Here is a 9291-nt window from a genome sequence, read left to right as displayed (position 1 = left end):
ACTTCTTTTTAACCCTAAAATGGGAAACAGCAATGAACTTGGCACTGACTTTTATTTATCCCAGTTTTCTAACCCAAGATACTTCCCCTTGATCAAAATTGGAAGCAAACATTTTCATATCCATGTAATCTCTGTACCAATTTGATCGAGGACTTCTGGGCTGTTTTCTTACAAAATGTCTATGCATATCCATATTAGCATATTAGTCTTAGATGGAAAATCTGCTGGGTTAATTCTCTTTGTTCTATTCTAGAACAAAACATGTAATTAGCCCTTTAATTAAAACGTGCTGAGGAGAGTGACTCATATTCAAATATGTCTTTGCTTCCAGTGTGGAGCAGTAAGAAAAGTGGTTATCACCTCCAGTCTCTGCCTCCTGCTTTCGATGTCATTCCCTAAATAATGAGGAACTTAAAGTTCTTTCTTACAGGCCTTTTGAATTGATCCATTATTAATTTAATCTTTATAAAATAAGCCATCTTAAGGGTATCAAAGTGGTTTTACTTGCTATGATTTGATTGATAGTAGTAGAGCCTTGATTCAAAAAAAAATTTAATAGCTTGTGTCATGTATAATGTTTTCACATTTAGCAACAATTCCTCTACATGGCAGGCACCTCACAAATATCTGTGGAATGAATGGGTGAATCCCTTTCAGTCCAACAGTTTAGAAGCACCCAATCAAAATGAGATTAGAACTAGTTGAAACCAAAGCCCTTAGTGAATGGAGCAGGTTGGGCCTTTGGAGTGAGAGAGAAAAGGGAGTGGGAAGCCTGGAATGATTCACAGACCAAGATAGTCGGGGAAGAAAGTCTCAAAAGCAAACTCTCCAACTAACTGCTTTCACAGCACCTTGGAAAAAAGGCCATAAAATTATAAAATTTTGTGTGTGGACTTTATAAATTGAAACTATTGGGTGATGATACTGGTATTGTTTTTATATAAATGGAAACTCTGTCAAATATTATTGCTCTGGAGATAACACTAATGATGAATTATCAGAAATGATATTTGATAATTAGAAAAAATGGTGAGTAAATCTCTGTATTTTTAAGGCATTGAAGAAGATACAAAGAAATCTAGGAGACAGTTTCCACTCTCTGTGATACACATTACTTTATTTAATGCTTGTAACAATAAATATTATTTGCCCTTCTGTTACAGTTGGGAAATGAATCTCAGGTTAACTACTTTGTTTACTGTAACATAAACAGTAAGAAAAGATGAAAATTAAACCAGAAGCCCATTTCCTTTTTATTATTCTGCTCTGAAAACCCATAGTAGAAGGTAATATACAGTACATACCAATACCCTTGTAGAAATCCTTAGCAGCATGCCTGACCCATAATAGGCTCACCTAAGAAGTTTGTGAATGAGTAACACATTTAGCATGTTGGTCATTAAAATCATCATCTTCTTCTTCTTCTTCTTCTTCTTCTTCTTCTTCTTTCTTCTTTCTTCTTCTTCTTCTTTCTTCTTCTTTCTTCTTCTTCTTCTTCTCCTCATACTATCGGAACTACCCACCCAATCCCCAACACCCTTGCTTTGTCTAAATTAGCTGAATGGTGGCTTCTGTTCTCTAGTTTCATATTAACTGAAGAGATTTTGTGTACAGGGTCTTGTTTTCTGATTACAGAATTAGCAAATTCTAGCCACCGAGGACTGAATTATTTAAGGTCAAATTAGAAAAGTGTTTCCTTATGCTCTGTTCTTTAAAGAATTTTAGATTTGAATCTTCAGACTCAGAAACCAAGCTTTGCAATTTCCAGTTACAGGAGAGCATGGAATTCAGTCTTTAAAAGACAAAAATGGGAAGAGAATGTATCCACATCTTTAGAATATTCTCAGGGGTTTATTAATATTTCCTCTAGCAAGTTGAAACTGTGGTTTCAAATGCCCTCAAGGAAATGTGTTTAAAAGGCAGGGAACTGGGTGTAGAGTTTGGTCTATTTTTATTCCTCCCTGGAGATTCTGTATGATTTTCACACAAAGAAGTGCTAGAAAGGATGGCACTACTAATTAATTTCTTCCTGTATATATATATATATATTTTTCATACTCTGAGTCTGCTAGATTGAATTTCTTAAGAGAAAATAAAACATGTCATGGTCTTAAGAGTGGTGTGAATATCCACCTGGAGATTCCCTCCAAGATGGCAGGCCTGAACAAAAAAAACCTATGGAATGGGTATATTGACTTGTTATCTGAATTACTTCCTATTACCTGGAAAGGCGAAAGCACTGAAGAATGCTACCTAGGAAGTTTTTTGCTGTCAACATTTGAGTTTATAAATAGAAAAAAAAAAAAAAAAGACTTTACTGAGAATTTACCTTGCAATTTGGCATGCTAAATCTTTTTTTTTTTTTTTTTAAGGTAAATCCAGCTATAGATGAAGAGTTACATAATTTTTACGGGGTAAGAAGATAATTCAGAACACAGATTCAAGAAAAACTTACCAGTTCTAACACTTACTAAATGTATCCCCTTGAGATGTTATTCTCTCCAAGCCTCAGTTTATCCTCTGTAAAATGCGCTAGTAATAATACCTAACTCATATGGTTGTCTTGAACATTAAATGAGATAATCCATGTTTACTGTTTAATAACAAAAGGTCTGACAAACAAGTGCTCAAAATGGTGATGATGATGACATTCTTCCAGAGCTCACATTGTTTTCACACCTACGATCTTATTTTTCTTCAAATTGCTATATGTACGTAATAGCCTTATTTTCTCAAGGGGTGGAGAGCAAGATTTTATGAAACCAAAGAAGGAAACACTTCATTAATTTAAAAACAAAGCAAACAAACAAACAAAAACCCCTAAAATCAGGAAGAACAAAGTAGAGAAGGAAGATGGGTACACTCAAGGTTGTATTATTCTACCGTTAAAAGCTAGAGGAAGAGCAAAATAACAAAGCCCTTCTGTTAATATAGGTGGGAACACTTAGTAGACTGAGAGTAGGTGACCTTCTGGATCACCGAGTGATTTTGCCATGGACGGGAGACAAAAGCTTCATGAATGTTAAATCCCCACAGTCACATCTGCATCTTTTCTAGGCTTTTCCATTTTTATGATTGTTCTTTCTACTATTTCACAGAGACATGTTTAAAACACTAATGGAACTTTAAGGCCAATAAGATTTCAAATTTTACTACATACTTTTGAGGTAAGATCAGTCATTACACGGCAATGATGACACAGATTACAGATAATGGGAGTTGCCGCTCTTCATGGAATTGCAGAAAACGAGAGGGAACCAGTGCCCTATGCATGCACGCCAGGCTTGTCTGCAAGCCTGATAGTCTGCACTGGAGGGGGACATCATATTTATTTATTTATTTATTTACTTACTTGTTTGTTTGCTTTTTAGAAAGGGGGAGGGGCAGAGGGAGAGAGAGAACCTCAAGCAGGCTCCATGGTCAGCGTGGAGCCAGACATGGGGCTTGATCTCATGACCCTGAGATGGTGATCTGAGCCGAAATCAAGAGTCCAACACTTAATCGACTGAGCCACCCAGGCACCCTGGGAAATCATATTTAATATAAAAGTATTGATTGTGAGAAAAGCTCCTAAGGTGTGTCTGCCACATGAACAACAGTTTCCTTCTCCCTAGTCTTGTAGCTCTGACCTTTTATACTGCATGCAATTATAGAGCCTGGACTATGGCTGGAGACCAAACTGCATCTCTTGCAGTTTGTTCTTAGACTGCAGAGGTTCTGGTGTGCTGTTTAGTCATGTTGGTTTGAATTAAAGTTGAGTTAATCTTATCTGGTTAACTTCTTTAATCCTTCCTCCTCTCTTCTCCTGTCACTTCCTTATGGGGTTCTTAGGCCATAATCAAGGCCAAGAATCTAGTTGTTAAGTACAAGCTGGGGTCTTTTTTCCTTCAGGGCACTTTTGTTACTGGGCATATTTCCTTAATGCTCAACTACCTCCACTAAGCTGTAATTCTAGTCAGAGTGGTGGCTGTGTTTCCTTTGCTCACCAGTGTTTCCCAAGTCCATTACGGTGCAAATATTCATTTGGTCCATGAACACTTGTTTTGAATTAGGGGAGAAATGGTTCTTGGGCTCATCATAAAAAATTTACCCATGTTCATTTTTGGAGAAAAGGTACATCTGGAAATAGTATTTTTTTTTTTTTAAAGATTTTATTTATTTATTTGAGAGAATGAGAGACAGCACAAGAGGGAAGAGGGCAGAGGGAGAAGCAGACCCCCTGCTGAGCAGGGAGCCCGATGTGGGACTCGATCCCGGGACTCCAGGATCATGACCTGAGCCGAAGGCAGTCGCTTAACCAACTGAGCCACCCAGGCGCCCCATGGAAATAGTATTAATAGTTCTGTATTTTAGTCTTCATGAAAGTTCTGATGGATGAAAATTTTTAGGCTTTTCCCAAAAAGTAGAGTCAATGAGTTTGTGTTTACAGTGGTACTCAGAAAATGGATAATGTAATCTGGCTGGCAGTTGGCTATTAACTTTTAGCGAAGGTTGGAAACGTATGTGATACCTAAAGTTGCCTCATGAGTTTTATGTGTAAGACCACCCCTGAAGAGCCTGGACCTTCCTTAGGCACTCTGCCCACAACTTTAATGGCAAACAGCTTGGTCCAGGCATGGTTATCTGAGAGTAGTGGCTACCATAGGATCAATTTGTCTAAGCCCTTGCCAAGAAAAATGAACTTTTGAGTGCGTTTGGTTTTGCTGGTTTATTTTAGTAGTTTAATTATAGTTTTAACTGAGAAATCTGTTGTTTCTTTTTTTTCTTCTTTTTTTTAATAAAGATTTTATTTATTCATTTGAGAGAGAGAATGGGAGAGAGAGCACGAGAGGGGGGAGGGTCAGAGGGAGAAGCAGACTACCTGCTGAGCAGGGAGCCTGATGCGGGACTTGATCCCGGGACTCCAGGATCATGACCTGAGCCGAAGGCAGTCGCTTAACCAACTGAGTCACCCAGGCGCCCAGAAATCTGTTGTTTCTAACACTGCCAAAGGGATGCCTCACCTGTACGTTCAAATCTTTCTGTCAGTTTCAGTACCAATATAGTTTCTTCCCATTCTGCTTTGATTCCCTCTTGGGTCTTTTCTGATCTTGTTGGAGAAATTTTGCCATTACCATGACCTACATGGGAATGCCAATACCCATGCCAGAGGATGGTGTCTTTCTCTATATACCGGTAGTTAAAGTGCTAGACAGTGCTAATTTCTATGCAGGAAGAGAAAGAAGTTTCTCTCCAACTTCTAAACATACCTTCTTGGCTGAGACCTGAATTTTCAGAGTCTCCAGGGAATTTGTTCTTACAGATCTGGCCCATACTCCTCATAGCAACCAGTTCTATAGTCAATATATGCCAGACATACTGCTCTACCTTGACACTGAAGAAGGGAGGAGCATGAAGGTTCTTATGTCATCAGTTATCCTTTTGCCCTATCCTTTCCTGCTATGAAGAGGGAAGGATTTGAATGTAGAAAATTTGTACTTAGCTTAGGGTAACTTAGGCAATTAATTGATTTATTTTATAAGATTTTATTTATTTATTTATTTATTTGAGAGAGAGAATAAATGGGGGGGAGGAGCAGAGGGAGAGGGAGAAGCAGACTCCCCACTGAGCAGGGAACCTGACATGGGGCTCCATCCCAGGACCCTGAGATCATGATCTGAGCTGAAGGCAGACGCTTGACCCACAGAGTCATCCAGATGCCCTGGCAATTGATTAATTTTAAATAAGTCTTAATGTCTTCTTACCTTAGGCAGCAGTGTCTATAGCAAGAATTTTCAAGGGCACCCTGAAAATAGACTAATTTTATCTTTGTCACTCTCTTTTCTCCATCTCTTATCCTTCCTTCCTCCCTATGGGAATTAGGAGCTTCTTAGTGTTCGATGTCTAAACATTGTCCTCCTGCATCTTTCTGGCCATCCAAATAGCTTTATATTATTTCTTCTCCTTCTAAAGCAGAAGGTCCCTTTGCTTCAGTCGTTGACAAGGTAGATGTTATTTTGATGTTAATAATTCACAGTAAGGGATAATAGACAGTGGTAATGGAGGGTGGATATTAACATGAGATATTTCTTTTTAAAACAATTGACAGCCCAAATGAACTTAAGATAGAAGAATATGTGGAAAAAGTCATTCTGCCAGTTATTTCCAGGAACTCAAACTTGAGCCACACAGTTCAAGCTAGGTTCTTGTCGTTTTGTCTGATTATGTAACACTCAAGTCACAGTGAAGGGAAGAAGATAAGCATTAGTTATTAGATGGGAGATTCAATAAACTGTTAGATTTTGATGCATATAAACATAATTTTAAAAAATATAAAAGCTTTTCAGTATAAAGAAAGGTACAGTTTTAAGAAAAATTTAAAGAAACAAACAGCTGGCTAACTATCTCAGTCCTTAATTGTGAGTAGTAACTTTTAACTTTAAGCCTAACTTTCTTTTTGGGGGGTTACATTTTTCTCATATATGCCAATAGAAATAAAAGTGTACTATTAAGTATTAAAATTCCCTTACACAATGGTGGGATAAATCATTTGTGTCCTTTAATCCCAGAGGTCTACAGCTGAGGTCTTGATTTACCTCAGAAGGCAAACTTTCTCTCTCCTTATTAGGCTTGGCTGTGAAAGAGTTCATTTAGACAGGACTGGTTGAGCCCATTACCAAACTCATCCCCTTAAAAGATTTTAGAGTCAAGGAAGCATTTATCTGACAACTGACTTTATCCAACTCTGCTACGTGTGTATCACAGTCCACCACATGCCTAGGCTTGGGGTAAGAAATCCTAACACAGAGAGACAGGGTGCGGTAAACAAAGCTCTGGGACTAGTTGTTCTGTGGGAACATGGCACCGCTGTGCCAGATGCTGGAGACCTTGCAGGCTGGCATCTGGAAGAGCATCAGCAAAGAGTTCACATTCTTAATCTCATTCAGCAGTTTTCTTCAAGCATATCCAAAAAGCGTAAATACGCTCTTCAGGACACAGGTAACAAGCAGTCCTAGCAATATTCAAAAATTTAGTTAGGCAGGTGGCTTAAGGAAAAGGAATAAATAAGGCTAGGGGCCTAGAAATCGATATTTAACCTGATATTTTCATGAAAGCTAGAAATATAAAGGTATATCGATTACATATTTTAGAATATGTTAGCATGGCAAAGTAGAAAATATACTGAGCTTAGAGTTAGATCATTGGAATTTCATCCATCTGCTTCCAGTGGCCACCTACTTGGATTTTGAAAAGTACTTCTCCTTTCAGTGTCTTAATTTATAATGGGGTTTATGTGGTCTCCCTTACTGATAGGGAATGTGTGAGGCCCAAGAGAGGGATGTAAACAAACACACATGTAAAGTTAAATGCTAAGAAAAAACAGAAAGATGAAAATAAGAAACAGAAGAAAGTAGGAGAAAGAGAGCCCAGCATTAGCAATATGATGGGAAGCAAGCAAGATGGACTGGAAGGTGATGTCCACAGAAAGAATTTAATTCTGTATTCATATATAAAGGTAATTGAGTAGAGACACAATGCAAAAGATGGTCAGCCTGCATGAATATTCTTTTGTTGGCATGAGAGCTACCTCCTAGAATACAATCACTTCTCATTGTCCTTAAAATATAAATCAATTAACTCTTTATCTCAGCTCTTTAGCTACTCTGTGTTCTTAAAATGTGAATAAAGAGCGAAATTGGTTAATCGTAGCAGTCCCTATGAAGTGAAATTAGTTTCTTGGTGGTTGTATTGACAAATAGAGAAATGTAACACTGTAGACTTATAGTAAATAAACTGAAGCCTATGGAAGTCAGATTGTCCAACCCTTAGCCATGCACCTATTGTTCCCAAGGGGAAGAAAGAAATTCTTTTTTTTTTTTTTTAAAGATTTTATTTATTTATTTGATAGAGACACAGCGAGAGAGGGAACACAATCAGGGGGAGTGGGAGAGGGAGAAGCAGGCTTCCCGCTGAGCAGGGAGCCCGATGTGGGGCTCGATCCCAGGACCCTGGGACCATAACCTGAGCCGAAGGCAGACGCTTAACGACTGAGCCACCCAGGCGCCCCAAGAAAGAAATTCTTGAGTGCCCCCCACCCCAGGTCAGGGAGTGTGTCTATCTCACCTAATCTCTTCAGCCATTTTATGAGGAAGGCGCTATTTACATTGGGGAAATGAAGGTCTATTGAGGCTGAGTAGACTGACAGTAAGAGAAAGATCTTCTAAAGCCACTTAGATATTCCTAACTGTGGTATGCTAAAGGAACAAGTCACACTGGTCAAGGGGGGTGACAGAATTTGATTTCATTCCTATACCATTGTCAGCAATAGGGGTGAGCCCAGGTCGAGTATAAATAGCCAACTCTGCTGGGACAAAGGGCAGGAGGGCTTTTATGGGCTGGGGTGAGCTAGTGGCAAAGTATTGGAGGAGGTTAGGAGGGTTGTTCATCAATGGGGTGTAATGAGCACTTTGAGTTATTCATGAGTTTACAAATGTTATTCCTGGTGTATGGCATCTGTGTTTACTAATGGGGGCCCATCTTTCCAAGTCAGGCTCCTACCCTCCGGAGACTGGGAGAGAGGGGGACTATCTCCTTTTGAATGTTTAAATTTCAGAGAGTGGTTTGCAGGTCCTTGAGAAAAACACTTCCTAGCAAGAGTCTGGGAAAAGATTTGCAAACATTTCAAAGGAGCACAGAGAAAAAGTAAATGCTCTAAGAAAAGGAAGAGCAAGGGCCTACAGTGAGGAGGAAATATGTTTTAAGTTTAGTCTCAACCTAAGGGGAGCATTAAGACTCTCTTGGTCAGTTACACTTTAGAATTGCCATGGAAATGCAAAACCAACCAACCAAAACCCAAACCCAAACCTAGAAAACTCCAGGCTCTAACCCATACAAACTAAATCTGAAAATCAGTTTCTCTAGTGATAGGGGCATCTACCTGTATGTGTGTGTGTGTGTATATGGGTGTGCGCGCATATAGTTGTGGTAAAGAACATATAGCATGAAATCCACCTTCTTAACAAGTTTTTAAATGTACAACACAGTATTGTATCTCTGAGACTTTGGTTATATGAATATGTCCTGGCAGACACTGTTGGTCATCAACTCTCTTCCTCCTCGTTTTGGTTCACACATTTTTGGATTTGTTCGAGCAATGACAGGCTCAGGGAAAGCAGGCCCCTCCACAGATTCAGGAAATGAACTATGATTGCTCAAAGACAAGTAAGATGACTGTTTTCCCTTTTGCTAAGTAACTCCTTTAGGAGTAAACATGACCCAGTACTGGCAAAGAAGATGTAAGAGAAATGTCCT

This window comes from Phoca vitulina, unplaced genomic scaffold (assembly GCF_004348235.1).
Source record: "Phoca vitulina isolate PV1807 unplaced genomic scaffold, GSC_HSeal_1.0 scaffold1, whole genome shotgun sequence".
Classification (NCBI taxonomy): Eukaryota; Metazoa; Chordata; class Mammalia; order Carnivora; family Phocidae; genus Phoca; species Phoca vitulina.
The sequence above is the reverse complement of the archived record's forward strand: the minus strand, read 5'-3'. Positions refer to the sequence as shown.